Source organism: Nomascus leucogenys, chromosome 1a (assembly GCF_006542625.1).
Source record: "Nomascus leucogenys isolate Asia chromosome 1a, Asia_NLE_v1, whole genome shotgun sequence".
NCBI lineage: Eukaryota > Metazoa > Chordata > Mammalia > Primates > Hylobatidae > Nomascus > Nomascus leucogenys.
The window spans coordinates 15,750,799-15,778,376 of record NC_044381.1 but is presented as its reverse complement, the minus strand read 5'-3'; the positions used below and the strand labels follow the sequence as shown (position 1 = coordinate 15,778,376).

General features: G+C 37.5%; 2 pseudogenes across 1 annotated transcript; one reads left to right on the top strand and one right to left on the bottom strand.

Moving 5' to 3' along the window:
• Positions 1-233: 233 nt before the first annotated feature.
• LOC115835512 lies at positions 234-1,858 on the bottom strand (annotated as a pseudogene). Its single transcript, XR_004030550.1, has one exon. The product of XR_004030550.1 is annotated as a PC4 and SFRS1-interacting protein pseudogene (transcript).
• Positions 1,859-8,615: 6,757 nt separating this feature from the next.
• On the top strand, positions 8,616-22,859 carry LOC100592518 (annotated as a pseudogene).
• Positions 22,860-27,578: the final 4,719 nt, after the last annotated feature.

Here is a 27,578-nt window from a genome sequence, read left to right as displayed (position 1 = left end):
ATTTTTTCGTATTTGTTGGCTGCATAAATGTCTTTTTTTTTTTTTTTTTTTGAGACAGAGTCTTGCTCTGGGGCACAGTGGTGCGATCTCGGTTCACTGCAACCTCTGCCTCCCGGGTTCACAACCATTCTCCTTCCTGCCTCAGCCTCCCGAGTAGTTGGGACTATAGGTGCCTGCCACCATGCCTGGCTAATTTTTTGTATTTTTATTTTATTTATTTATTTTTTAAAAAAACTTGATTTTAAAATTGTGGTTACGGTTTCATTCTTAACAAGTCTACTACTGTTTAATCTCTCAGGATTAAAAAAACATTTATTAAGATTCTAAAAAATTAAACAACAAAGGAATGTCAAGAGAAGGGCCCCATTCTCAGGGGTATAACTGCTATTCCAGTTTAATAACTAGCTTCAAAACAAAATGAATTTTTATATTTTCTAAATGAATAATGTACAACCACCATCTTCGTCTGAGCTTGTTATTACTTTCAAACACAAAGCTTCATTTTAAGCTTGGTTAAAAAAAAAAAAAGGAATGATGGCCGACCTTAGTATGTCGTGTGTACCCTACAGGAAATTTGTTAACAATCATAACACAGTAATGCCATTAATAATGAAGTCCTCAATTTAGAATCTGGAACATTCTTCCATCAATGGGGGGAAGGGGGAAATTCAGTTCAATGAGTCTGTCTCAAGATCTTCATCTCTTGTTTGCTCCACTTGTATTCTCTTTTCAGTAACTGGATTAATGCTTTGAGCCCCAAATGAGATATATTTTTTGTTACTGTAGATTACATGTTGTTTGGTGCTCAGTTTCCATTTGTTTCTCTTGCTTGCATTTTCGATCTGCTGCTTCCTTCTCATGTTGGCCTTTTAGCATATTCCTTCTGTGAGCAGTCTGAAAGTTCCTCCCACCTTTTCTCTTCTTTTCACCTTCTTGATCATCTCCTTCTTCTTCAGAACTGGAGGTTGATGTAACCCCTGTTTTAGCTAAATTTTTCCTTTTGATTCAACTTCTTTCTTCCCCTCTTTTTTGTCTGGCTCTTTTCTTGGCTTATCTTCTTCCTTCTGGCCCTCTTCATCCTTCTTAGGCTGCTTTTTAGGTTGTTTTTCCTCTTGCCCCTTTTTCTTACTTTTGTCCTCTTCAGTAATGATGTCACTCTCTGAAGGACAGGGCTGTTTTACCATTTTGGGTCTGCCTCTTGGCTTTGGAATCTTGACTTCTGTGGCTGCAGGTCGTCCTCTTGTAGGACTCACTTTTAGATTAACAGATGCTGTTGCTGTTGTCACTACTCCTGTCTCCTCAGTTTCTACTTGTTTTTCTGACTTTCTCTTTCTCCCTCTTCTGGCAGCTTTTGGAGTTGTTGGGTCAACTGCTTTAGTCACATCCTCATTGCTGGCTTTTTCTTCATGGTCGGTATCTTCCTCTGAAGCACTAGTTTCCTTTTCTCCAACTTTAACATCAGATGATGCATTTGATTGTTTAGTTGCTGTCTGTCGACTTGAAAATTTCACTTTTGGATTGTTATCTGTCTCCCATAAACCTTCATTAAAACCTTTTCTTTTATTTGGTTTGCCATACTTTTCCTTATTTTCTGAGTAAGGAAATATATCCTTTGGTCCTAAAAAAGCAGTCTCATGAGTTCCAAAAAAGAAAATGGGTAGTTTGTTTGTGGGTGGCTTTACAGCTGCATCAGGAACTTCATCTACTCGAGCTGGCCAATGGGGATAACCTTTCTTCTTGGCAAAGATGAGGTCTCCAGGTTTGAAATTGCCAGTCATGTTTCGGTTGTGAGACCGGGGGTCCGAAGCCCGGTAGGTGGCAAGGAGACGCGGTGGCGCGGGAATGAGGGTGGGGGAGGATGCCGGGCGTCCCGATGCACCAATTTTTTGTATTTTTAGTACAGACGGGGTTTCACCGTGTTAGTCAGGATGGTCTCCATCTCCTGACCTCGTGATCTGCCCACCTTGGCCTCCCAAAGTGCTGGGATTACAGGTGTGAGCCACCGCACCCGGCCATAAATGGCTTCTTTTAAGAAGTGTCTGTTCATATCCTTTGCCCGCTTTTTGATGGGGTTGTTTGTTTTTTTCTTGTAAATTTGTTGAAGTTCTTTGTAGATTTTGGATATTAAACCTTTGTCAGATGGATAGATTGCAAAAATTTTCTCCCATTCTGTAGGTTGCCTGTTCACTCTGATGATAATTTCTTTTGCTGTGCGGAAGCTCTTTGGTTTAATTAGATCCCATTTGTCGATTTTGGCTTTTGTTGCCATTGCTTTTAGTGTTTTAGTCATGAAGTCTTTGCCCATGCGTGTGTCCTGAATGGTATTGCCCAGGTTTTCTTCTAGGATTTTCATGATTTTAGATCTTAAGTTTAAGTCTTTAATCCATCTTGAGCTGATTTTTGTATAAGGTGTAAGGAAGGGGTCCAGTTTCAGTTTTCTGCATGTGGCTAGCCAGTTTTCCCAACACCATTCATTACATAGGGAATCTTTTCCCCATTGCTTGTTTGTGTCATGTTTGTCAAAGATCAGATGGTTGTAGATGTGTGGTGTTATTTCTGAGGCCCCTGTTCTATCCCATTGGTCTATATATCTATTTTGGTACAAGTACCATGCTGTTTTGGTTATTGTAGCCTTGTAGTATAGTTTGAAGTCAGGTAGCATGATGCCTCCAGCTTTGTTCTTTATGCTTAGGATTGTCTTGGCTATGTGGGCTCTGTTTTGGTTCCATATGAACTTGAAAGTAGTTTTTTTCCAATTCTGTGAAGAAAGTCATTGGTAGCTTGATGGGGATGGCATTGAAGCTATAAATTACTTTGGGCAGTATGGCCGTTTTCATGATATTGATTCTTCCTATCCAGGAGCATGGAATATTTTTCCATTTGTTTGTGTCCTCTTTTATTTCCTTGGGCAGTGGTTTGTAGTTCTTGAAGAGGTCCTTCACATCCCTTGTAAGTTGGATTACTAGGTATTTTATTCTCTTTATAGCAATTGTGAATGGGAGTTCATTCATGATTTGGCTCCCTATTTGTCTGTTATTGGTGTATACGAATGCTTGTCATTTTTGCACATTGATTTTGTATCTTGCGACTTTGCTGAAGTTGCTTATCAGCTTAAGGAGATTTGGGGCTGAGATGATGGGATTTTCTAAATATACTATCATGTCATCTGCAAACAGACACAGTTTGACCTCCTTTCTTCCTATTTGAAAACTTTAATTTCTTTCTCTTGCCTGATTGCCCTGGCCAGAACTTCCAATACTGTGTTGAATGGGAGTGGTGAGAGAGGGCATCCTTGTCTTGTGCCGGTTTTCAAAGGCAATGCTTCCAGTTTTTGTCCATTCAGTATGATATTGGCTGTGGGTTTGTCATAAATAGCTCTTATTTTGAGATACATTCCATCAATACCTAGTTTATTGAGAGTTTTTAGCATGAAGAGTTGTTGAATTTTGTCAAAGGCCTTTTCTGCGTCTATTGAGATAATCATGTGGTTTTTGTCATTGGTTTTGTTTATGTGATGGATTGCGTTTATTGATTTGCATGTGTTTGAAGTCAAGTAGCGTCATCCCAGGGATGAAGCTGACTTGATCGTGGTGGATAAGCTTTTTGATGTGTTGCTGGGTTCAGTTTGCCAGTATTTTATTGAGGATTTTCACATCGATGTTCATCAGGGATATTGGCCTGAAATTTTTTTTTTTTTTTTTATTGTGTCTCTGCCAGGTTTTAGTTTGGTATCATGCTGGCCTCATAAATTGAGTTAGTGAGGATTCCCTGTTTTTCTATTTTTTGAATAGCTTCAGAAGGAATGATACCAACTCTTCTTTGTACCTCTGGTAGAATTCGGCTGTGGATCCATCTGGTCCTGGACTTTTTTTGTTGGTAGGCTATTAAATACTGCCTCAATTTCAGAACTTGTTATTGGTCTGTTCAGGGATTTGACTTCTTCCTGGTTTAGACTTGGGAGGCTGTATGTGTCCAGGAATTTATCCATTTCTTGTAGGTTTTCTAGTTTATTTGCATAGAAGTGTTTATAGTATCCTCTGATTGTAGTTTGTATTTCTGTGGGATCAGTGGTGATAACCCATATATCATTTTTCATTGCATCTATTTGATTCTTCTCTCTTTTCTTATTAGTCTGGCTAGCAGTCTATCTATTTTGTTGATCTTTTCAAAAAACCAGCTCCTGGATTCATTGATATTTTGAAGCGTTTTTTTGTGTGTTTCTATCTCTTTCAGCCCTGCTCTGATCTTAGTTATTTCTTGTCTTCTGCTAGCTTTTGAATTTGTTTGCTGTTGCTTCTCTAGTTCTTTTAATTTTGATGTTAGGGTGTCAATTTTAGATCTTTCTTGCTTTCTCTTGTGGGCATTTAGTGCTATAAATTTCTCTCTACACACTGGTTTAAATGGGTCCCAGAGATTCTAGTACAGTGTGTCTTTGTTCTCATTGGTTTCAAAGAACATCTTTATTTCTACCATCATTTCATTATTTACCCAGTATTCATTCAGGAGCAGGTTGTTCAGTTTCCATGTAGTTGTTTGATTTTGAGTGAGTTTCTTAATCCTGAGTTCTAAGTTGATTGCACTGTGGTCTGAGAGACTGTTTGTTATGATTTCCGTTCTTTTGCATTTGCTGAGGAGTGTTTTACTTCCAATTATGTGGTCAATTTTAGAATAAGTGCAATGAGGTGCTGAGAAGAATGTATATTCTGTTGATTTGGGTTGGAGAGTTCTGTAGATGTATATTAGGTTCACTTGGTCCAGAGCTGAGTTCAAGTCCTGAATATCCTTGTTAATTTTCTGTCTCATTGATCTGTCTAATAATGATAGTGCTGTGTTAAAGTCTCCCACTATTATTGTGTGGGAGTCTAAGTCTCTTTGTAAGTCTCTAAGAACCTACTTTATGAATTTGGGTGCTCCTGTATTGGGTGCATATATATTTAGGATAGTTAGCCCTTCTTGTTGCATTGATCCCTTTACCATTATGTAATGGCCTTCTTTATCTCTTTTGATCTTTGTTGGTTTAAAGTCTGTTCTAGCAGAGATAGGATTGCAACTCCTGCTTTTTTGTGCTTTCCATTTGCTTGGTAAATATTCCTCCATCCCTTTATTTTGAGCATATGTGTGTCTTTGCACGTGAGATGGGTCTCCTGAATACAGCACACTGATGGGTCTTGACTGTTTATCCAATTTGCCAGTCTGTGTCTTTTAATTGGGGCATTTAGTCCATTTGCATTTAAGGTTAATATCGTTATGTGTGAATTTAATCCTGTCATTATGATGCTAGCTGGTTTTTTTGCCCGTTAGCTGATGCAGTTTCTTCATAGTGTCGATGGACTTTACAATTTGGTATGTTTTTGCAGTGAATGGTGCCAGTTGTTCCTTTCCATGTTTAGTGCTTCCTTCAGGAGCCCTTGTAAGGCAGACGTGGTGTTGACAAAATCGCTCAGCATTTGCTTCTCTGTAAAGGATTTTATTTCTCCTTCACTTATGAAGCTTAGTTTGGCTGGATATGAAATTCTGGGTTGAAAGTTTTTTAGGAATGTTAAATATTGGCCCCCACTCTCTTCTGGCTTGTAGGGTTCCTGCTGAGAGATCCGCTGTTAGTCTGATGGGCTTTCCTTTGTGGGTAACCCGACCTTTCTCTCTGGCTGCCCTTAACATTTTTTTCTTCATTTCAACCTTGGTGAATCTGACAATTATGTGTCTTGGGGTTGCTCTTCTCAAGGAATATCTTTGTGGTGTTCTCTGTATTTCCTGAATTTGAATGTTGGCCTGTCTTGCTAGGTGGGGAAGTTCTCCTGGATAATATCCTGCAGAGTGTTTTCCAACTTGGTTCCATTCTCCCCATCACTTTCAGGTACATCAATCAAACGTAGGTTTGGTCTTTTCACATAGTCCCATTTTTCTTGGAGGCTTTGTTCATTCCTTTTTATTCTTTTTTCTCTAATCTTGTCTTCTTGCTTTATTTCATTAAGTTGATCTTCAATCACTGATATCCTTTCTTCCACTTGATCGAGTCGGCTACTGACGCTTGCTTCATGTTCTTGTGCTGTGTTTTTCAGCTCCATCAGGTCATTTATGTTCTCTATACTGGTTATTCTAGTTAGCAATTCGTCTAACCTTTTTTCAAGGCTGTTAGCTTCCTTGCATTGGGTTATAACATGAAGCATAATTTTTGAACCAAAATAAATTTTACACAGTAATTTGCATATTAACATACTAGTCTACACCTGGCCCTTTTTAAAAAACTGCAATATATTGTAGCCAACTTTTTATATCAGTATATATTGATCAACCTTATTCTTAACTGCTGCATTATATTCAACTGCATAAATGTACATAATTTAATTCATTACCAATAGATGAGACATTTACATTGGTTTGAATTTTTCAGTATTACAAATAATGGTTCAATAAAATATTTAAGCTTTTCTTCACTTGTGCATTAATTCTTAGAAGTAGAATCCTGATATTTTGATAGGTATTTCCAAATTGCCTCCCAAAATGCTTGTATCTCTTTACTTCCACTGTCAAGTCTAATAATATTCACTCGGAATTATCATATTTCTTACCAAGCCTTTTTTTTTTTTTTTTTTTTATTATACCTTAGGTTTTAGGGTACATGTGCACAATGTGCAGGTTTGTTACATATGTATCCATGTGCCATGTTGATTTCCTGCACCCACTAACTCGTCATTTAGCATTAAGTATATCTCCTAATGCTGTCCCTCCCCCCTCCCCAAACCCCACAACAGTCCCCGGAGTGTGATGTTACCCTTCCTGTGTCCATGAGTTCTCATTGTTCACTTCCCACCTATGAGTGAGAACATGCGGTGTTTGGTTTTTTGTCCTTGCGATAGTTTACTGAGAATGATGTTTTCCAGTTTCATCCATGTCCCTACAAAGGACACGAACTCATCATTTTTTATGGCTGCATAGTATTCCATGGTGTATATGTGCCACATTTTCTTAATCCAGTCTATCATTGTTGGACATTTGGGTTGGTTCCAAGTCTTGGCTATTGTGAATAGTGCCACAATAAACATACGTGTGCATGTGTCTTTATAGCAGCATGATTTATAGTCCTTTGGGTATATACCCAGTAATGGGATGGCTGGGTCAAATGGTATTTCTAGTTGTAGATCCCTGAGGAATCACCACACTGACTTCCACAATGGTTGAACTAGTTTACAGTCCCAGCAACAGTGTAAAAGTGTTCCTATTTCTCCACATCCTCTCCAGCACCTGTTGTTTCCTGACTTTTTAATGATGGCCATTCTAACTGGTGTGAGATGGTATCTCATTGTGGTTTTGATTTGCATTTCTCTGATGGCCAGTGATGATGAGCATTTCTTCATGTGTTTTTTGGCTGCATAAATGTCTTCTTTTGAGAAGTGTCTGTTCATATCCTTTGCCCACTTTTTGATGGGGTTGTTTGTTTTTTTCTTGTAAATTTGTTTGAGTTCATTGTAGATTCTGGATATTAGCCCTTTGTCAGATGAGTAGGTTGCAAAAATTTTCTCCCATTCTGTAGGTTGCCTGTTCACTCTGATGGTAGTTTCTTTTGCTGTGCAGAAGCTCTTTAGTTTAATTAGATCCCATTTGTCAATTTTGGCTTTTGTTGCCATTGCTTTTGGTGTTTTAGACATGAAGTCCTTGCCCACGCCTATGTCCTGAATGGTATGGCCTAGGTTTTCTTGTAGGATTTTAATGGTTTTAGGTCTAACATTTAAGTCTTTAATCCATCTTGAATTAATTTTTGTATAAGGTGTAAGGAAGGGATCCAGTTTCAGCTTTCTACATATGGCTAGCCAGTTTTCCCAGCACCATTTATTAAATAGGGAATCCTTTCCCCATTTCTTGTTTTTGTCAGGTTTGTCAAAGATCAGATAGTTGTAGATATGCGGCATCATTTCTGAGGGCTCTGTTCTGTTCCATTGATCTATGTCTCTGTTGTGGTACCAGTACCATGCTGTTTTGGTTACTGTAGCCTTGTAGTATAGTTTAAAGTCAGGTAGCGTGATGCCTCCAGCTTTGTTCTTTTGACCAAGCCTGTTTTTTATACTCTAAACTGTTTTCCTTTCCTTTCCTTTCCTTTCCTTCCCCTCCCCTCCCCTCCCCTCTCCTCCCTTCCCTTCTCTCCTCCCCTCCCCTTTCCCCTCCCCCTCCCTTCCCTTCCTCTCCCCTGCTCTCCCCTGCTCTCCCCTGCTCTCCCCTGCTCTCCCCTGCTCTCCGCTCCCCTCTCCTCTGCTCTCCCCTCCCCTCTCCTCTCCCCTGCTCTCCCCTCCCCTCTCCTCTTCCCTCCCCTCCCCTCTCCCCTGCCCCTTCCCCTCCCTTCCTCTCCCCTCCCCTCCCCTCTCTTTTCCCCCTCCCCTCCATTCCTCTCCCCTCCTCTCCCCTCCCCTCCTCTCCCCTCTCCTTTCCTTTCCTCAGCATCTTGCTCCATGGCCTAGGTTGAAATGCAGTGGCACAATCATGGCTCACTGCAACCTCGACTGACCTGGGCTCAAGCAGTTCTCCCAACTTAGCCTACTGAGTAGCTGGGACTACAGGCACATACCACCATGCCCAGCTTTTTTTTTTTGTATTTTTAGTAAGAGATGGAGTTTTGCCATGTTGCCCAAGCTGGTTTTAAATTCCTGAGCTCAAACAATCCACCCATCTCGGCCTTCCAAAATGCTGGGATTACAGGCATGAGCCATTGCACCTGGCCCAAAATCTCTTTTTCTAACAGTAATATAAATTTTCTTTTACAGACTATACTCATATCATTTGTTTCTTCTTTCAGAAATAGGTGTTAAGCATATCTAACATGGCATGCATAGGTATAATTCTCATTGTAAAACCATAGCCTAATTTACTTCAAATTACAATTTAAAATTCATATTTTTTAAGGAAATTTTCTTAGATTAATCCCACCCAGTTTCAGGTACTACAGTCCCAAGATTTCTTTCTTTTTAACAAATTAACATTTCTTCTTAACATTTAACATGACTAAAATTGTAGTCAAAGAATACTGGAACCTGGAAACTTCAATATTTGAACTTTGTTTTGAAATATAATTTATTATATTATAAAAATATTATATTGCACCTGGAAGTCAGGGACAATTTTTTTATTATCTTTGTATCTTCAACACTGTATAGAAAAGTGCTATATATAAAAAAAAAATTCTTAATAGAAGTCTTTAGTTGTAAAGTCTGCTGTACAGACTTTAGATCAGGGATTGACAGACTATGAGCCATGTGCCAAATCCTGTCATTCACCTGTTCTGTAAATAAAGTTTTATTGGAACACATTCAGACTCGTTCATGTACATATTATCTATGATTTCTTTTGTGCTACTGTGGCAGGATTGAGTTGTTGCAACCGTGTGGCATCCAAAGCCTAAAATATTTACTGTAGCTCTTTGCCAACCTGTTTTAGATTATAAGCACTTTGGCATTAATATGTTTTTGTTTTCTTTCTATAGCACGTAGTAAGATGTTCTGCCCACATTGTGCATAATTTATGGATTTATTCAAGGATTTATGCAAGTGTAGCTGCAAGAAAAAAAACCTAGAATTGAACTTGCTAGATTGAAGAGCATCTGTGTATATTAAATTTTGTTAGTTTTTGCCTTCCCAAAGGGATTATTCCAGTTCATATTTAAACTACTAATTTTGTGATAAGGCCTCTTTCTTTATAGCTTTGCTAACTTCGTGCGTTCACACACTTTATCTTTACTAATCTGATAGAGGAAAATAATATTGTGGATTTGATTTGCATTTCTTTTTAGGTGTTAGATTTAGCTTATTTTCATATTTAAAAGCCACTTGTATTTCTTTCTCTTGATCTATCTTTTAATGTCCTTCCTGATACCTTTCTCAAGTCTGTGATACTCATGTAAGATATATAGTGAACATGTGCCAAGAGTTATTTTACTCTAATGAGGGAACCAGCCTGATGACAAGGCTGATTCAGAGGAGGATGTATGAGACTGGAGTGTATATCATCAGTGAAAGAAAGCAAATTCTTACAGGGCAAAAACAAACAAAACCACAACTCTAAGGGTTATTTTTTCTACTGGACAGAATTCATTTGCATTTTAGCAGATAAAAATTACTATTTTCAATTTATCTTTTACAAATCATTTTCTATACACATTCTATTCCCTAATCAGTAGTAAATAGTCATTAAAATTTTCCAGAGCATTAGGTGACCATTATGCAGGCTAATTGTTGATATTTGGGTTTGACTTTAAAAGGACATGCCATAATCTTTTGGCCTTATTTCCAAGTTTTGAATAATGTTTCTTAACATTTTTCTCTAATTGAAATGATTTCAAGTGATGTTACTTCTGTATGACTTAATGAACTTCTCAGGTCACATAGCTCACTATTGTCTCTTCTAAAACATATTCATCTTTCCTTTTTTCCTCTGTAGGAACTCATTATACAATGACAAATGGAGGCAGCATTAACAGTTCTATACGTTTACTGGATCTTTTGGATGAACCAATTCCAGGTGTTGGTACATATGATGATTTCCATACTATTGATTGGGTGCAAGAAAAATGTAAAGACAGAGAAAGGCATAGATGGGTAAGTGTTTTTAGTAATTTTTAAAAATATAGTGCATAATTAGGTCATTTAATAATGTATTTCTGCCAATGATCTCAGGCTGCCAAAATATGTTTACATTTAATATAAGTAAATGTCTACATTTCATAGGCGGTACGTGTTTTTTTCTTTTTCTGTGTTAAATTTTTTTAGTTTACTTATACCCCATATATTTCCAGAAAGGATTTCAGGTAGCTAAAAAACAAGGAAATACAGTCAGAAGACAAAGTAAGAAGGAAAGGGAAAAATATAGCACAGGAGTTGGGGGAAAGAACAAGCCCAGTTCAAGATATGGAGGTCAGCATGATTTTTGATTTTGAGCAGCCCAGAAGCTAAGGCTAAAAAAGGAGACTCATTGAATAACTCTTACCTATTGAAAAAGAAGAAATCTACTCATAGTTTTGTGGGGTTTTACTGTTTTCTTTTATCCCCTTTTCCAGTATTCGATTCTGAGATATTTCTCAGCGTGGATCCCAAATAAAGCTTATTGAGTATTGTAATGATTCACTAAATTTTTTTTAAAAAATGGCTTTAACATACAAACATACAATTTCTGGATCCTTTTTGTTTGTGGTCGTGACTTACTGCTAATGTAATCCAAAATCAGTCCTCCCTCCCTCCCTCCCTTCCTTCCTTCCTTCCTTTCGTTCTTTCTTGTTTCTTTTGCCCAGGCTGGAGTGCAGTGGCGTGATCTTGGCTGATTGCAACCTCCGCCTCCTGGGTTCAAACAATTCTTCTGCCTCAGCCTCCTGAGTAGCTGGGACTACAGACGTGCGTCACCACGCCTGGCTAGTTTTTATACAAAACACATTTAAAAAAAAATATGTATATTTTTCGAGACAAAGTCTCATTCTGTTGCCCAGGCTGGAGTGCAGTGGCGTAATCTTGGCTCACTGCAACATCTGCCTCCCAGGTTCAAGCGATTCTTGTACTCAGCCTCCCAAGTAGCTGGAATTACAGGTGTGTGCCATCATGCCAAGCTACTTTTTGTATTTTTATTAGAGATGGGGTTTTGCTATGTTGGCCAGGCTAGTCTCAAACTCCTGGCCTCAAGTGATTCGCTGACCTCAGCCTCCCAAAGTAGAAAATCTTTTTGAAAAATAAAATTCCAAGTCTCAAAAGGCCCTATATAATTTTGTTATTGGAAATTTACTTGTCAATGAAAATGACTATTTACACAAATTAATTATAAGCTTCCATATTAATGTGTAAATGTGTGTGAAACCTGAAATTGAAATTACATTATATTATTTATGAAAGGTACAGCTTCTGAGACTCATCAGATGATATATACCTTTAGGGCATATCTAAAAATACAGTACATGAAATCAGTGCTTTAATCCAGTGATTCTTAAACTTTTTGGTGTCAGATCCCCTTGAAACTCTTTAAAAATATTGAAGGCCCCCAAGGAGCCTTGGTTTACATGGTTTTTATCAACGGATATTTACCATATTAGACACTAAAACTGAGGACTTTTTTAAAAAACTAATTCATTTTAAAATAACAGTAACAAAATCCATTACATGTTAACATAAATAACATTTTTACAAAAATATATTTTCAAAAAATATTTAGTGAGAGAATGACATTGTGCTACATTTGTTATAAATCTCATTGTTGTCTGGCTTAATAAAACTGCTGGATTCTCATATCTGCTTTCACATTCAATATATGTTGTTTTAATGGAAGTTTATGAAGAAAATTCAGCCTTATACACAGATAATATAGTTGGAAAAGCTATGAGTATTTTAATAGTCTTTTAAGATTATTGCAAGTATTCTTTGATACTACACTAAGGTGGCAAGTGTTTGTTTCTTAAAGATTAGTTTTAAGGTGTACTTTGAAACTGCATCAATGAACTTTGTCTTCTGTTACATTAAACTCCATTGATTTTGAACCTTGAACTTGGAATATGTGATTTTTTAACATTATACAATGATCATTTGGAAAATATTGATTCACTGATTTATGTGGATCTTTTAAATGTTAACACCTTTATTGTATAATACAATATTTTAAAAATCACATTTGTTATTTTTACCTTTGATCTCTTCAGAAAAGTCTCTAAGTATTGGGAACCTATCATCCTCACAGTGATAGATACAAGTTTCCTAAAATTCTAATTTTTACTGGAGAGCTCAAATTCTATCATTGGAAACAAATACACATTTATTTTACTTAAAAATGACAGGATTACTTGGTTTCATTATTGAGAAAATACCTGTCAAATTCCCAAGTTTGAAAAACCATAATTTGGTGTCACTCTTTCAAGTAAAGATGGTATTCCATGTAAGTGTCTAGTTTATTTTGCAACTCAAATAAATTACACAAGTGCTTTTCTTTAGGACATAACCTCATACTTCCACACGCAGCAGAAGTGTGTAGTTATACATAGTTACTGATGCATAGTTCTTATTTCATCACACAAAATATGAAAAATGCTCAGTGATTGAGGTGTAGCAATTTTTACTCCTTCATCAAAGATGCTCTTATTTGAACCTGGCGTTTTATTTATTTATTTATTTAATTTTACTAGGAAGCATGGCAGTCAAGAATGTAATGACTGCCAGTACATTTTAGTGCTACTGCCTGATTTTTGCTAAGGAGCCAGCAGTTTTGCCATTGGTTTTGCATTTTCAGTAAAAACATTAACACGGTGAAAAAGGCACATAATGTCTTGTATTATTTTGTAAACAGTATTAACCAGCGATCCTCTGCCTCAGTCTTCCAAAGCCCTAGGATTACAGGCATGAGCCACCATGACCAGCCTGTTTTGGTTTCCTTTGGTCTCAGTTTTCCCTAAAATTTTATGAACATAGTGTCATGGATACTCTCCAGGTGCCACACTTTAAAATACACTTAAATCCCAACCTGAATGCTGATAATGTCTCTGGATGTATACTCCTAAGTACGATTATATTTATCTAATGATCATACAAGACACAGGATTTACAGTGTGAAAAGGTCTCAGGGTTCCTTCAAGGTGTCTGTGGACCATCCTTTGAAAATCACTATTTTAATCCAAAGTGCCTAGATCAGACACACTATAAATCCTGTGTCAGTTGGGATTTAAGTGTATTTTAAAGTACCTGGAGAGTATCCAAGACACTATGTTCATAAAATTTTAGAGAACACTGAGACCAAAGGAAACCAAAACAGGCTGGTCACAGTGGCTCATGACTGTAATCCCAGTGCTTTGGAAGGCTGAGGCAGAGGATCACTGGATTCAGTTTGAGACCAGCCTGGGCAAATATAGAGACTGTATCTCTACACAACAAAACAAAAATTAGCTGGGGATAGTGTCTTGGGCCTGTAGTCCTAGCTACTCGGGAAGCTGAGGCAGGAGGATCAGCTGAGCCTGGGAGTTTGAGGTTACAGTGAGTTATGATTGCATCACTCCCCTCCAACCTGGGTGATAGAGCAAGACCCTGTCACCCTTCAAAACAAACAAAAACACTTTTTTCTCTGAGTATGTTAATGGTTAGCCTACAGTCTTTGAAAACATTGCAAATAGTATAGCAATATATGAAGTAGCCAATATGTGTCCTAGCTAATTAATCATCTAGACCAATCAAATATTATTTGATATTTTGATCCGTGCTTATATAAACAAAATTTTTTAAAGCTGGAAAATTCCACACATTTATATTCTTACTGTTAATAGTTCTTAAAACATTCTTTTTTTTTTTTTTTTTTTGAGCATGGTTTCGCTCTGTCACCCAGGCTGAAGTGCAGTGGTGTGGTGTCAATTTACTGCAACCTCTGCTTTCCAGGCTCAAGCAATTCTCATGCTTTAGCCTCCCAAGTAGCTGGGATTACAGGTGTGCACCACCACATCTGGCTAATTTTTGTAGTTTTAGTAGAGATGGGGTTTTGCCACGTTGGCCAGGCTGGTCTCAAACTCCTGGCTTCAAGTGATCCGCCTGTCTCGGCCTTCCAAAGTGCTGGGATTACAGGTGGGAGCCACTGTGCCTGACCTACATTAAATTGTAAAGTCTTTCTATGTCAGTACATATACCCAACCTAATTCTTTCTTTCCGTGAACTTCTTTGTTATGCTTGTAGCCTTCCTACCCCAGATTATTTTGAAGCAAATTGACATTCTGTAATTTCAAATATTACTATTTCAGTATTTTACAAAATGGTTGCAGTTTAATTGTTGTTCCTTTTTTATTTATTAGCTTGCATATTTCTCTTCTTTTTTTTGAGACAGAGTCTTGCTCTGTCGCCCAGGCTGGAGTGCAGTGGCATGATCTCGGCTCACTGCAAGCTCCGCCTCCCGGGTTCACGCCACTCTCCTGCCTCAGCCTCCTGGGTAGCTGGGACTACAGGCGCCCGCCACCACGCCCGGCTAATTTTTTTTGTGTTTTTAGTAGAGACAGGGTTTCACCATGTTAGCCAGGATGGTCTCAATCTCCTGACCTCGTGATCCGCCCGCCTCGGCCTCCTAAAGTGCTGGGGATTATAGGCGTGAGCCACTGTGCCCGGCCTATTGGCTTGCATATTTCTATAGAGAGTTTACCTCACATCAACCATTTGGATTCCCTGAAGTACAGATGGTACAGGAAAGGGAGAAATCTTGAAATACTAGGTGTCTTAGCATCCTCGAAGTTGACCAGTGAGATTTTTTGCTTGTTTGGTTGTTGTTTCTGTGTCTTCATGGACTCATGGATTTACGTATATTTGTGTTGTAATCATCACAGTTATTATTGTTATTGATGTTCATGTTATTCCATTTTAGATTAGTGGGAGCTTATTTAGTCTGCTCTCTGTGTCCTTTGTCATGTCCTTAGATAATCCTAATCCTAATCCTAATCCTAATCCTAATTCATGGTAGACATTTCCTGCAGCAAACCTGGAATCAGCCATTTCTCCATGGAGCTCTGATTCCATTGTAGGAAAATATAATATAGGTACAATCTGGGCACTAGGTGGTACTTGTTACTTCTGGGTTGGCTATTGTTTCTAGCCTCCTAAGTTTATATGACTCTTCTAATTTAAATTCATAACTATAGGGCTAAACCTCTAGTTCTTAAGTCTGCATTTCCGTTAAGTCTTGCCAAAAATCTGAACATCACGAACATAGTCATTTCATTTACCCCACAATATACACATATATGACATTGTCAGAATAACAGTACCAACACCATCACCAACAATATGCCTACTGAAAAATTTTAGGTAATCTGCCTCCAGCCTCCCAGTTAGCTGGGACTGCAGGTGCACACCACCATGCCTGGATAATTTTTTTTTTTTTTTTTTTTTTTTTTAGAGAGACTGGGTCTTGCTGTGCCACCCAGACTGGTCTGAAACTCCCGGTCTCAAACAATCCTCCTGCCTTTGCCTTCCAAAGAGCAGAGATTACAGGCATGAGCCACTATGTGTGGCCTATCCTTTATTTATTCCACCACAGTTTTACATACAAATTACTTTGTTGTAAAGTCCCTTGGGATAGTTTCTTCTGCATCATTACGTTACCAATGAGAGGCATCTTTGATTCATTTAATTTTACTTCAATTTTTAAGATTTGCTTTTTAGATTTAGTTTTTTTATAAACTAATATATATATATTCCTGTCTTTTAGCATACTTTTAGCCATCTTGCCCTTTTCCTGCATAACACTACATCTATCTCATTCTTTTTTAATTGCTGCAGAATTTTTCATTACGTAGGTATTCTGCAATTTATTTATATGATGCTATATTGATGAACATTTAAATGATTTCCAGATTTTTTGTTAGGAAAGTCATGATTGAATTCTCTGTACATATATCCTTTTTACTTGGTACACTATCAAGCAACTACTTGTGACCTGACTGTGGTGCTGTGCAAGCAATTATATAAAGAAAACAGCAGTGACTCAGTCTGAAAATGACTTAATATTATCATGTTTTCTTACATATTACATTTATTTTTATTGAGGAAAAGCAACGGGAGTTTAGTGATTATTTTTGAAAGAAATAACCTATTTCTAATTCTAAAGAATGGTTAATATCTGTGTTTGGTTGCTTATAGGGTACAAGGAGTAAAATAGCCTCATTCAACTTAGAACTGACTGTGTCATTTTAATGAAGCATTGTGACTTCAAATAGACCCGATGCTTGAAATAGACTGGGTCATTGAATTCCGCCTGTAGCCCTCCTTCAGAACAGTTGAGTACTGAAGTCCCGGGCTGAGAATATGGCTTTTTAAAGCAACAATCCTAGTAGAACAGAAGAGGTGTGGACTAGTTAAGGATAGGTTTAGAAGTACATTCTTAGTAAGAGAGGTGAGACTTACCTTCATCTGGATCAAATCTATTACTCTCTTATTAATCTCCGAACTTCCTACACTATATCCAGTAGAGGACACTTTTGCCTCACACAGTAAAGAAAGAGCCTCTGGACTCTACCAATGGGATCGGCACTTTCCAAACCTGCATGTTAAAAGGCCTGTAAGTTTTGAGGGGGTCCCTTTGTCCACATGGTTATTCTGTAACACATTGTATTTATGGGCATGGTATTATTATACAGGGATCCTATCTTTTAAAGAACGTTATAATCTACTTAACTGCTAGGATCAGAGAATGACAGACAATTCAAACCATATTGTCTTACAGAAGACATATATAAAATATAGTTATGTGTACCAATTGAAGTTCAAATTTGATTTAATTTAAAACAATCTAGGTGAGATTTTATGTAGTTTGTGGACCCTTTGCACTCAAATCTCAAGGTTCTTATTAAAATGCAGATCTTGGGTGGGTGTGGTGGCTCACACCTGTAATCCCAGCACTTTGAGAGGCCGAGGCGGGCAGATCACTTGAGTTCAGAAGTTCAAGACCAACCTGGCCAACATAGCGAGGCCCTGTCTCAATTATTAAAAGAAAAAAACTGTTTAATAAAAAATAAAAGACAGATGGTGGGTAAAGACTTGTCATCTGGTTTACAGGTATAATAACTGTCTATAACATAGTGATTTTGCCCCAAACTTACCTTTTCCATTATTTAGTTCAGAAATTACTGTTCTACGTATGGTAAATGAGAAAAATTGCTGGACTCTAGAATTGTGGCCTCTATTCATAGTTTGAAAAATGAAACAAAAACGTTTCTAATTTCAGATCAACAGAAAAAAGAAAGAATCAGCATGGGAAATGACAAAAAATTTGTATGATGCGTGGTCGGGTTACAAATCGCCAGTAGTAACACTAATAGGATTGGCACCACATAAAGAAAATTTTTCAAGCAATCCTTTTTTAGTTAACAGAAGTAAAAATCGTTCTTCCTTCCTCCCTTCAATTTTTTTCCAGGTACCATTGGATTTTAAAAAGCATTTGTTTCTCTTCGTCAAAAAATCTTCTTAAATATAAAACTAGGTGGCAGGAGGCTTCCGAGTCTAGTCTTGGCTCTGTCACTTTAAGTGTTTATCCAGCTTGGTTGATCTTTCTGGGCTCAGTTTCTATATCTGTAAAATAAGTGGTTTGGATCAGGTGACCAATAAAGTATCTTCTGATGTTAACACCATAATAAATAGCCAATATTTATGGAGTGCTTCCTAAGTGTTGTGCACTGTTCTAAAAAGTTTACATGTATTTAAACCTCACGGCATCCTATGATAACGGTGCTGTTATTATCGCCATTTTACAGATGAGGGGACTGAAGCTAAGAAAAGTAACTTAGTCTGACTAAGGTCATACAACTTAGCAAGTGGCCAAGCCAGGGTCTGAATTAAAGCCGTCTAGTTCCAGACCCTATCCCCTTCATCACCCTGCTATAGAGCGTGGCCACAAAGTCCCAATGTGTGAGATTTTAAGAAATAGCTGTTGAGGACCTGAAAACAAAATACTAAGCCCCATTGTAATCACTTTCAGCTTCCATGATGGAAGATTATATTCAGAAGACCACAAAATTAAATTTTTTGTAGAGAATAGAGGTAAGTACTGATAATCCTAATTGGCATGCATAATAATGTTATGGCCTCTGTATATGTAACCCACTGATCTTTTTCTATAAGAAGAAGGACCCAGATTTGACCATAAGTTTGTATATTTTTTATATTCTCACAGTAAAATAATCTTGATATATGGTTTTCTGTAATTTAAGAAAAAACTATAAATAGGAATACTATGAATTTCAATAATTATTTCTAATGAACATTAAATTTAAATGAAATTGATATCATTTATAAGTCTGTTAATTATGGATTGAAAATTAGATTTGTGAACTTTCTGCCAAGTAGCTGTCTTTTGAAGATATTTCAATATCTTTTAAACGCTGTTTTTTGGATCACAATTAATTTGAATGATGTAACTTAAAAATTCCAAACAAAAATGCAATTTTATTGTAAAAAATAACTCTTTACAGTTTTTAAATATAATATATGTTTATAACTAAAATTTGAAAATCTTAAATTTATATGTACTTCTTAAATGACCCTTTTTTTTTACGAGTCTCCTGCTTTCCACTTGCCTTTTAACTGGATTGTTCTCGGCTCCCAAAAAGTTGACTTATTTTTTGACCATCTCCAACATATTTTTATAGGGGCCTTGGCTGGGTTAATAGACATTGCTGCTGATTGGATGACTGACCTAAAGGAGGGCATTTGCTGTAGTGCATTGTGGTACAACCACAAAAAGAGCTGTTGGGATCTAATGAAACAACATTTGAAGAGAGGGATAAATGTCTATGGTGGAAAACATGGGCAGAATTAATCATAAGTCAAGCAGAGTTAAGTCTTGCTTTGTCTCAAGATGAATTAATAATTGATACAGCAAAATGTTTCCAATTCAGTTAATTATAAAATTAATCACATATTAGATGATTGCATCCACATTAAATGGATCCATCCTCAACACATTGCAGCAAGAAAGAATTAAACGCAGTATTGTTTCAAGAAGCTTTTGTATTAGTTAACTATGTAGTCATATAACAAATCCACTGGATTGTCACGCAAATATATTTGAGCTGTAGTAGAAAACAAGTGATAGTTATTGCAGTAGGATCTGTGTAAAGTTACTAAGAAGTCAAGTTATTAAAACTAATATATTACCAAGATTGGGAAGTTTGAATTATTAAAATATGATTATCAAATAATTTAGTAAAAGCAACCTTCTAAGTAGAGACACATTGAAGAAAATCAGAGATTTTTATTTGTGGCATTACAACATTTAAATCATTAATTTGCTATGATCTACAAATAATATTCTAGAACTTAGGATGTTATATGTGTATTTTTTACATGATGACACATGGATATATTTTTAAAATTTTATTTTAGCTGAACTTTAGATCTAAAAGGTATATATTTGCAGTGAGATGGGTGGTATGCTGTTTCTCACCTGGCTTAATTGAATTGAGTTTAATTTAATGATCTTCTGGAAAGTTATAGCAGAATGAAATCTGAGTGCTGATGCAATTGCAATTTGTTTCCACCACTGTTTCCAAAAAATGGTTTGTAGGCAGAGGTTGAAGTATAGCTGAGATGTCTTGGTAACAAGACTTTAGGGATTAAAGTTTAGGGATTAAAATGAATGTGAAACTCATTTTGAAAATAAAACGGTGTTAGATATTCTAAACATTTATTATACACTTATAATAAATTGATACTGTGAATTTGTAATGATGATCACCATCTCCAAAGTAACAATAACATCAATTTTTCTTATGACAGTAAAATCCATTACGTATAAATTCTAACTACAGCAAAATTTAGAGCTAGGATATTTACAATTCAACTTACAATATTTCAGAAACATCTTATAAAATGATACCATTACTTTTTCTTTTCTTTTTTTTTTTGGTTAGCTATTATTTTCCTCTCAAAACTTTATGGAGATCATTTTTTGCTGTTCTGGTGGCTGCATTTGTTTTGAGGTCCATCAGTCCATTTGGTAATAGCCATCTGGTCCTTTTTTATGTGGAGTATCACAAACCATCGTACCTTTTTGAGCTGTTTCCTTTTATTCTGCTAGGGGTATTTGGAGGGCTTTGGGGAGCCTTTTTCATTAGGGCAAGTATTGCCTGGTGTCATCGACACAAGTCCACCAAATTTGTTAAGTATCCCGTTCTGGAAATCATTATTGTCGCAGCCATTATTGCTGTGATAGCCTTTCCTAATCCATACGCTAGTGTAAACACCAGTGAACTGATCAAAGAGTTTTTTACAGACTGTTGTCCCCTGGAATCCTCTTCTCTTTGTGACTGCTGAAATGACATGAATGCCAATAAAATTGTCGATGACATTCCTGATAGTCCAGTAGGCACTGGAGTATATTCAGCTCAATGCAGTCATGCCTGGCACTCGTATTTAAAATCATAATGACAGTATGCACTTTTGGTGTCAAGGTAAGTACTAATGTGAGGTGATATTTGAGCAATGTTGGCATGTTCAAAACATATGTGGAATGACAGAGGTTGTTTCATAAACGACTGAAAAAAGTACTTATCTTTTGAGTTTAATTTTAAGTAATGAAAAAGATAATTCCTTAGCATATATTGTTGAGAATGTTATTTGTTGCTATTTAACAAATTACTCCCAAAACTTAGCAGCTTAAGGTAACTACTTATTTTGTTCTTGATATTGGGTCAGCCATTTAGGAAGGGCTCAGCTGGGCATTTTTTGCTTCTGGTCTTTCATATAGTTGTTATTAGACATGGCAAGGACTAATCATCTCAAAGCTCCTTTTTTAAATTTCCTTTTTAAAAAAATGTTTTTGTGGGTACATAGTATTTATATATGGTTTTGTGGTACATGAAGTATTTTGATACAGGCATGCAGTGCTTAATAATCTCAGGGTAAATGGAGTATCCATCACCTCAAGCATTTATCCTTTGTGTTACAAACAGTCCAATTATACTCTTAATTATTTTTAACTGTACAATCAAATTATTATTGAGCGTAGTTCAAAGACTTCTTCATTCATGACTAGCACCTAGGCTGAAAAGATTCAGACACCTGGGCTCCTGGGATCAATCACGCATACTGTCTCTCTCATGCTTGCTTGCTCGTGCTCTCTCTCTCTCTTTCTTTTTTCTCTCTCTCTCTGGTTTTTCTAGGGTGGTGGCCTCAGGGTAGTGTCCCAAGAGGGCTGTTTTTAATGTAGCCAAAGAAGTCTTGCAGCATGACTTGTTTAATTCTATTCATTGAGGCAGTCACAGAGGCCCACCCTGTTCAGAGGAAGGACATACACTTAGTGGGACAAGTGTCAGAGAATTCATGATCATGTTTTAAAACCACTTTTATTAGTTTCCCATTGCTATTGTAATAAATTACCACAACTTAGTGGCTTAAAAGCCACACAAATTTATTATCTTACAGTTGTTGAGAGCAGAAGTCTGAAATGGATCTCACTGTGCTAAAATTAAGGTGTTCACAGGGCATTCTGGAGGCTGTAGGAGAGAGTCTGGTTTTTTTGCCTTTTCTGGCTTTAGAAGCTGCCAGCATTCCTTGGCTCCTGGCCCTCTATTTGCATCTTCAAAGCCAGCATTGGCTGGTCAAGTCTTTCTCTTGGCTCATTACCCTGACACAAACTCTGCTAAATCTCCCTTCCACATTTGAAAAACCTTTGTAATTCGTTTAGGCCCACCCAGATATATCAGAAAATAATCTCCTTTTTTAAGGCAGCAACTTTCTTTCTGCAACCTTAATTCCTCCTTGCCATGTAAAGTAATGTAATCACAGGTTCTGGGAACTAAGCTATGGACATCTTTGAGGAGCCATTATTCTGCCTCATACCAGTATAGGTTGTTAGCTTGAAAGGACACTGCCGACTTAGTTAAATTACTACATCTATAAATACGTGCCTTTTTCCATCAAGGAATTAAGGTAGCTGGGCCTTACGTCCTAGAACATTGCTTCTTTTGTATTTATAAAATAACAAAATTTGGGCCGGGCACGGTGGCTCACGCCTGTAACCCCAGCACTTTGGGAGGCCGAGGCGAGTAGATCACGAGATCAGGAGATCAAGACCATCCTGGTTAACACTGCGAAATCCTGTCTCTACTAAAAATACAAAAAAATTAGCCGGGTGTGGTGGCGGGTGTCTGTAGTCCCAGCTACTCAGGAGGCTGAGGCAGGAGAATGGCATGAGCCAAGAATTGCAGTGAGCCGAGATCATGCCACTGCACTCCAGCCTGGATGACAGAGTGAGACTCCATCTCAAAAAATAAAAATTAATAATAAAATAATAATAATAATAATAGAAAAGCCTTAAAGTTTTATCTTTTTTCTTAGGGGATCGAGTTAAAAGAGCTGTTAAAGCTCTTTTTTTTCTACAATAAGTAAGTGTTCTGTAACTCCCAACTTTCTCACAGTCAGTTCAACCACAAGAAGTTGGAGGCAATTGGCAGGCGTTTATTTATTTATTTATTTATTTATTTATTTTTTATTATACTTTAGGTTTTAGGGTACATGTGCACAATGTGCAGGTTTGTTACATGTGTATCCATGTGCCACGTTGATTTCCTGCACCCATTAACTCGTCATTTAGCATTAGGTATATCTCCTAATGCTGTCCCTCCACCCTCCCCCAACCCCACAACAGTCCCCGGAGTGTGATGTTCCCCTTCCTGTGTCCATGAGTCCTCATTGTTCAATTCCCACCTATGAGTGAGAACATGCGATGTTTGGTTTCTTGTCCTTGTGATAGTTTACTGAGAATGATGTTTTCCAGTTTCATCCATGTCCCTACAAAGGACATGAACTCATCCTTTTTTATGGCTGCATAGTATTCCATGGTGTATATGTGCCACATTTTCTTAATCCAGTCTATCGTTGTTGGACATTTGGGTTGGTTCCAACTCTTTGCTATTGTGAATAGTGCCGCAATAAACATACGTGTGCATGTGTCTTTATAGCAGCATGATTTATAGTCCTTTGGGTATATACCCAATAATGGGATGGCTGGGTCAAATGGTATTTCTAGTTCTAGATCCCTGAGGAATCGCCACACTGACTTCCACAATGGTTGAACTAGTTTACAGTCCCACCAACAGTGTAAAAGTGTTCTTATTTCTCCACATCCTCTCCAGCACCTGTTGTTTCCTGATTTTTTAATGATGGCCATTCTAACTGGTGTGAGATGAACATATTTACAAGAAAAAAACAAACAACCCCATCAAAAAGTGGGCAAAGGACATGAACAGACACTTCTCAAAAGAAGACATTTATGCAGCCAAAAAACACATGAAGAAATGCTCATCATCCCTGGCCATCAGAGAAATGCAAATCAAAACCACAGTGGCAGGCGTTTTTTAAGTCCTACTTTTAACTCAGCTCTGGCTGAAGGATCATCATACCTGGCAAGAGAGTGTAAAACACACTTTGATTTTTTCTATTGTGTATCATTTTAATCATCCTAGTAGACTCAAACATGCCATCATTTTGTGTTTGGCTCGTTTCATATACAGAAGAGTTTATAGCTGTTACTCTTTCAGTAGTCATTTTTATTTATTTATTTTTTTTGAGACAGAGTCTCACTTTATTGCCCAGACTGAAAGGCAGTGCCCAATCTCAGCTCACTGCTCTGCTTCCCAGGTTCAAGCGATTCTCCTGCCTCAGCCTCCCAAGTAGCTGGGATTACAGGTGAGCGCCATCACGCCTGGCTAATTTTTGTATTTTTAGTAGAGATGGGGTTTTGCCATGTTGGCCAGGCTGGTCTTGAACCCCTAACCTCAGGTGATCTGCCCACCTTTACCTCCCAAAGTGCTGAGGTTACAGGCATGAGCCATGGTGCCCAGCCTCTTTAAGTAGTCTTTAAATGATCTTGCTTATGGTGCTTCTTATCCCTATTATCCTCATCAAATTTAATCAACGAATATTTTTCTCTTTTTAATTGATTCATATAGACTTACCTGAGAGATACAGATTTGGTTCGGACCACCACAATAAAGTGAATATCATGATAAAGCAAGCCCCATAAACGTCTTGGTTTCTTAGTGCATATAGCAGTTCTGTTTACACTATGCTGTGGTCTGTTAAGTGTACAACAGCATTATGTCTTTAAAAAAAGTAATACCTTAATTTTTTTATTATACTTTGTTATAGGATACATGTACACAACATGCAGATTTGTTATACATGTACCATGTTGGTGTGCTGCACCCATTAACTCGTCATTTACAGTGGGTATTTCTCCTAATCCTATCCCTTCCCAGCCCCCTACCCCACGACAGGCCCCAGTGTGTGATGTTCCCCTCCCTGTGTCCAAGTGTTCTCATTGTTCAGTTCCCTCCTATGAGTGAGAACATGCAGTGTTTGGTTTTCTGTCCTTGTGATAGTTTGCTGAGAATGATGGTTTCCAGCTTCACGTCCCTGCAAAGGACGTGAACTCATCCTTTTTTATGGCTGCATAGTATTCCATGGTGTATAGGTGCCACATTTTCTTAATCCAGTCTATCCCTGATGGACATTTGGGATGGTTCCAAGTCTTTCCTATTGTGAATAGTGCCGCAATACACATATGTGTATGTGTATGTGTATAAATACACATATGTGTATGTGTATTTATATGTACATACACATATTATACACATATGTGTATGTGCATGTGTCTTTATAGTAGCATGATTTATAATTCTTTGGGTATATACCCAGTAATGGGATGGCTGGGTCAAATGGTATTTCTAGTTCTAGATCCTTGAGGAATCGCCACACTGTCTTTCACAATGGTTGAACTAACTTACACTCCCACCAACAGTGTAAAAGTGTTCCTATTTCTCCACATCCTCTTCAGCATCTGTTGTTTCCTGACTTTTTAATGACGGCCATTCTAACTGGTGTGAGATGGTATCTCATTGTGGTTTTGATTTGCATTTCTCTGCTGGCCAGTGATGATGAGCATTTTTTCATGTGTCTGTTGGCTGCATCACTGTCTTCTTTTGAGAAGTGTCTGTTCATATCCTTTGCCCACTTTTTGATGGGGTTGTTTGATATTTTCTTGAAAATTTGTTTAAGTTCTTTGTAGATTCTGGATATTTGTCCTTTGTCAGATGGGTAGATTGCAGAAATTTTCTCCCATTCTGTAGGTTGCCTGTTCATTTGGATGGTAGTTTCCTTTGCTGTGCAGAAGCTCTTTAGTTTAATTAGATTCCATTTGTCTATTTTGGCTTTTGTTGCCATTGCTTTTGGTGTTTTAGTCATGAAGTCCTTGCCCATGCCTGTGTGCTGAATGGAATTGCCTAGGTTTTCTTCTAGGGTTTTTATGGTTTCAGGTCTAACATTTAAGTCTTTAATCCATCTTGAATTAAATTTTGTATAAGGTGTAAGGAAGGGATCCAGTTTCAGCTTTCTACATATGGCTAGCCAGTTTTCCCAGCACCATTTATTAAATAGGGAATCCTTTTCCCATTGCTTGCTTTTGTTAGGTTTGTCAGAAATCAGATGGTTGTAGATGTGTGGTGTTATTTCTGAGGCCTCTGTTCTGTTCCATTGGTCTATATCTCTGTTTTGGTACCAGTACCATGCTGTTTTGGTTACTGTAGCCTTGTAGTATAGTTTGAAGTCAGGTAGCATGATGCTTCCAGCTTTGTTCTTTTGGCTTAGGATTGTCTTGGCAATGTGGGCTCTTTTTTGGTTCCATATGAACTTGAAAGTAGTTTTTTCCAATTCTGTGAAGAAAGTCATTGGTAGCTTGATGGGGATGGCATTGAATCTATAAATTACCTTGGGCAGTATGGCCATTTTCATGATATTGATTCGTCCTATGCATGAGCATGGAATGTTCTTCCATTTGTTTGTGTCCTCTTTTATTTTGTTGAGCAGAGGTTTGTAGTTCTCCTTGAAGAGGTCCTTCACATCCCTTGTAAGTTGGATTACTAGGTATTTTATTCTCTTTGTAGCAGTTGTGAATGGGAATTCATTCATGATTTGGCTCTCTGTTTATCTGTTATTGGTGTATAAGAATGCTTGTGATTTTTGTACATTGATTTTGTATCCTGAGGCTTTGCTGAAGTTTCTTATCAGCCTAAGGAGATTTTGGGCTGAGATGATGGAGTTTTCTAAATATACAATCATGTTGTCTGCAAACAGGGACAATTTGACTTCCTCTTTTCCTAACTGCATATCCTTTATTGCTTTCTCTTGCCTGACTGCCCTGGCTAGAACTTCCAACACTATGTTGAATAGGAGTGGTGAGAGAAGGCATCCCTCTCTTGTGCCAGTTTTCAAAGGGAATGCTTCCAGTTTTTCCCCATTCAGTATGATATTGGCTGTGGGTTTGTCATAAATTGCTCTTATTATTTTGAGATACATTCCATCAATACCTAGTTTATTGAGAGTTTTTAGCATGAAGGGCTGAATTTTGTTGAAAGCCTTTTCTGCATCTGTTGAGATAATCATGTGGTTTTTGTCACTGGTCCTGTTTATGTGGTGGCTGGCATTTATTGACTGGCGTAGGTTGAACCAGCCTTGCATCCCAGGGATGAAGCCCAATTGATCATGCTGGATAAGCTTTTTGATGTGCTGCTGGATTTGGTTTGCCAGTATTTTATTGAGGATTTTCGCATCAATGTTCATCAGGGATATTAGTCTAAAATTCTCTTTTTTTGGTTGTGTCTCTGCCAGGCTTGGTATCACGATGATGCTGGCCTCATAAAATGAGTTAGGGATGATTCCCTCTTTTTCTAATGATTGGAATAGTTTCAGAAGGAATGTTGCCAGCTCCTCTTTGTACCTCTGGTAGAATTCAGCTGTGAATCCGTCCGGTCCTGGACTTTTTTTTGGTTGGTTAGGCTATTAATTATTTCCTCAATTTCAGAGCCTGTTATTGGTCTATTCAGAGATTCCACTTCTTCCTGGTTTAGTCTTGGGAGGGTGTACGTATCCAGGAATTTATCCATTTCTTCTAGATTTTCTAGTTTATTAGCGTAGAGGTGTTTATAGTATTCTCTGATGGTAGTTTGTATTTCTGTGGTATTGGTGGTGATATCCCCTTTATCATTTTTTATTGCATCTATTTGATTCTTCTCTCTTTTCTTCTTTATTAGTTTTGTAGTGGTCTATCGA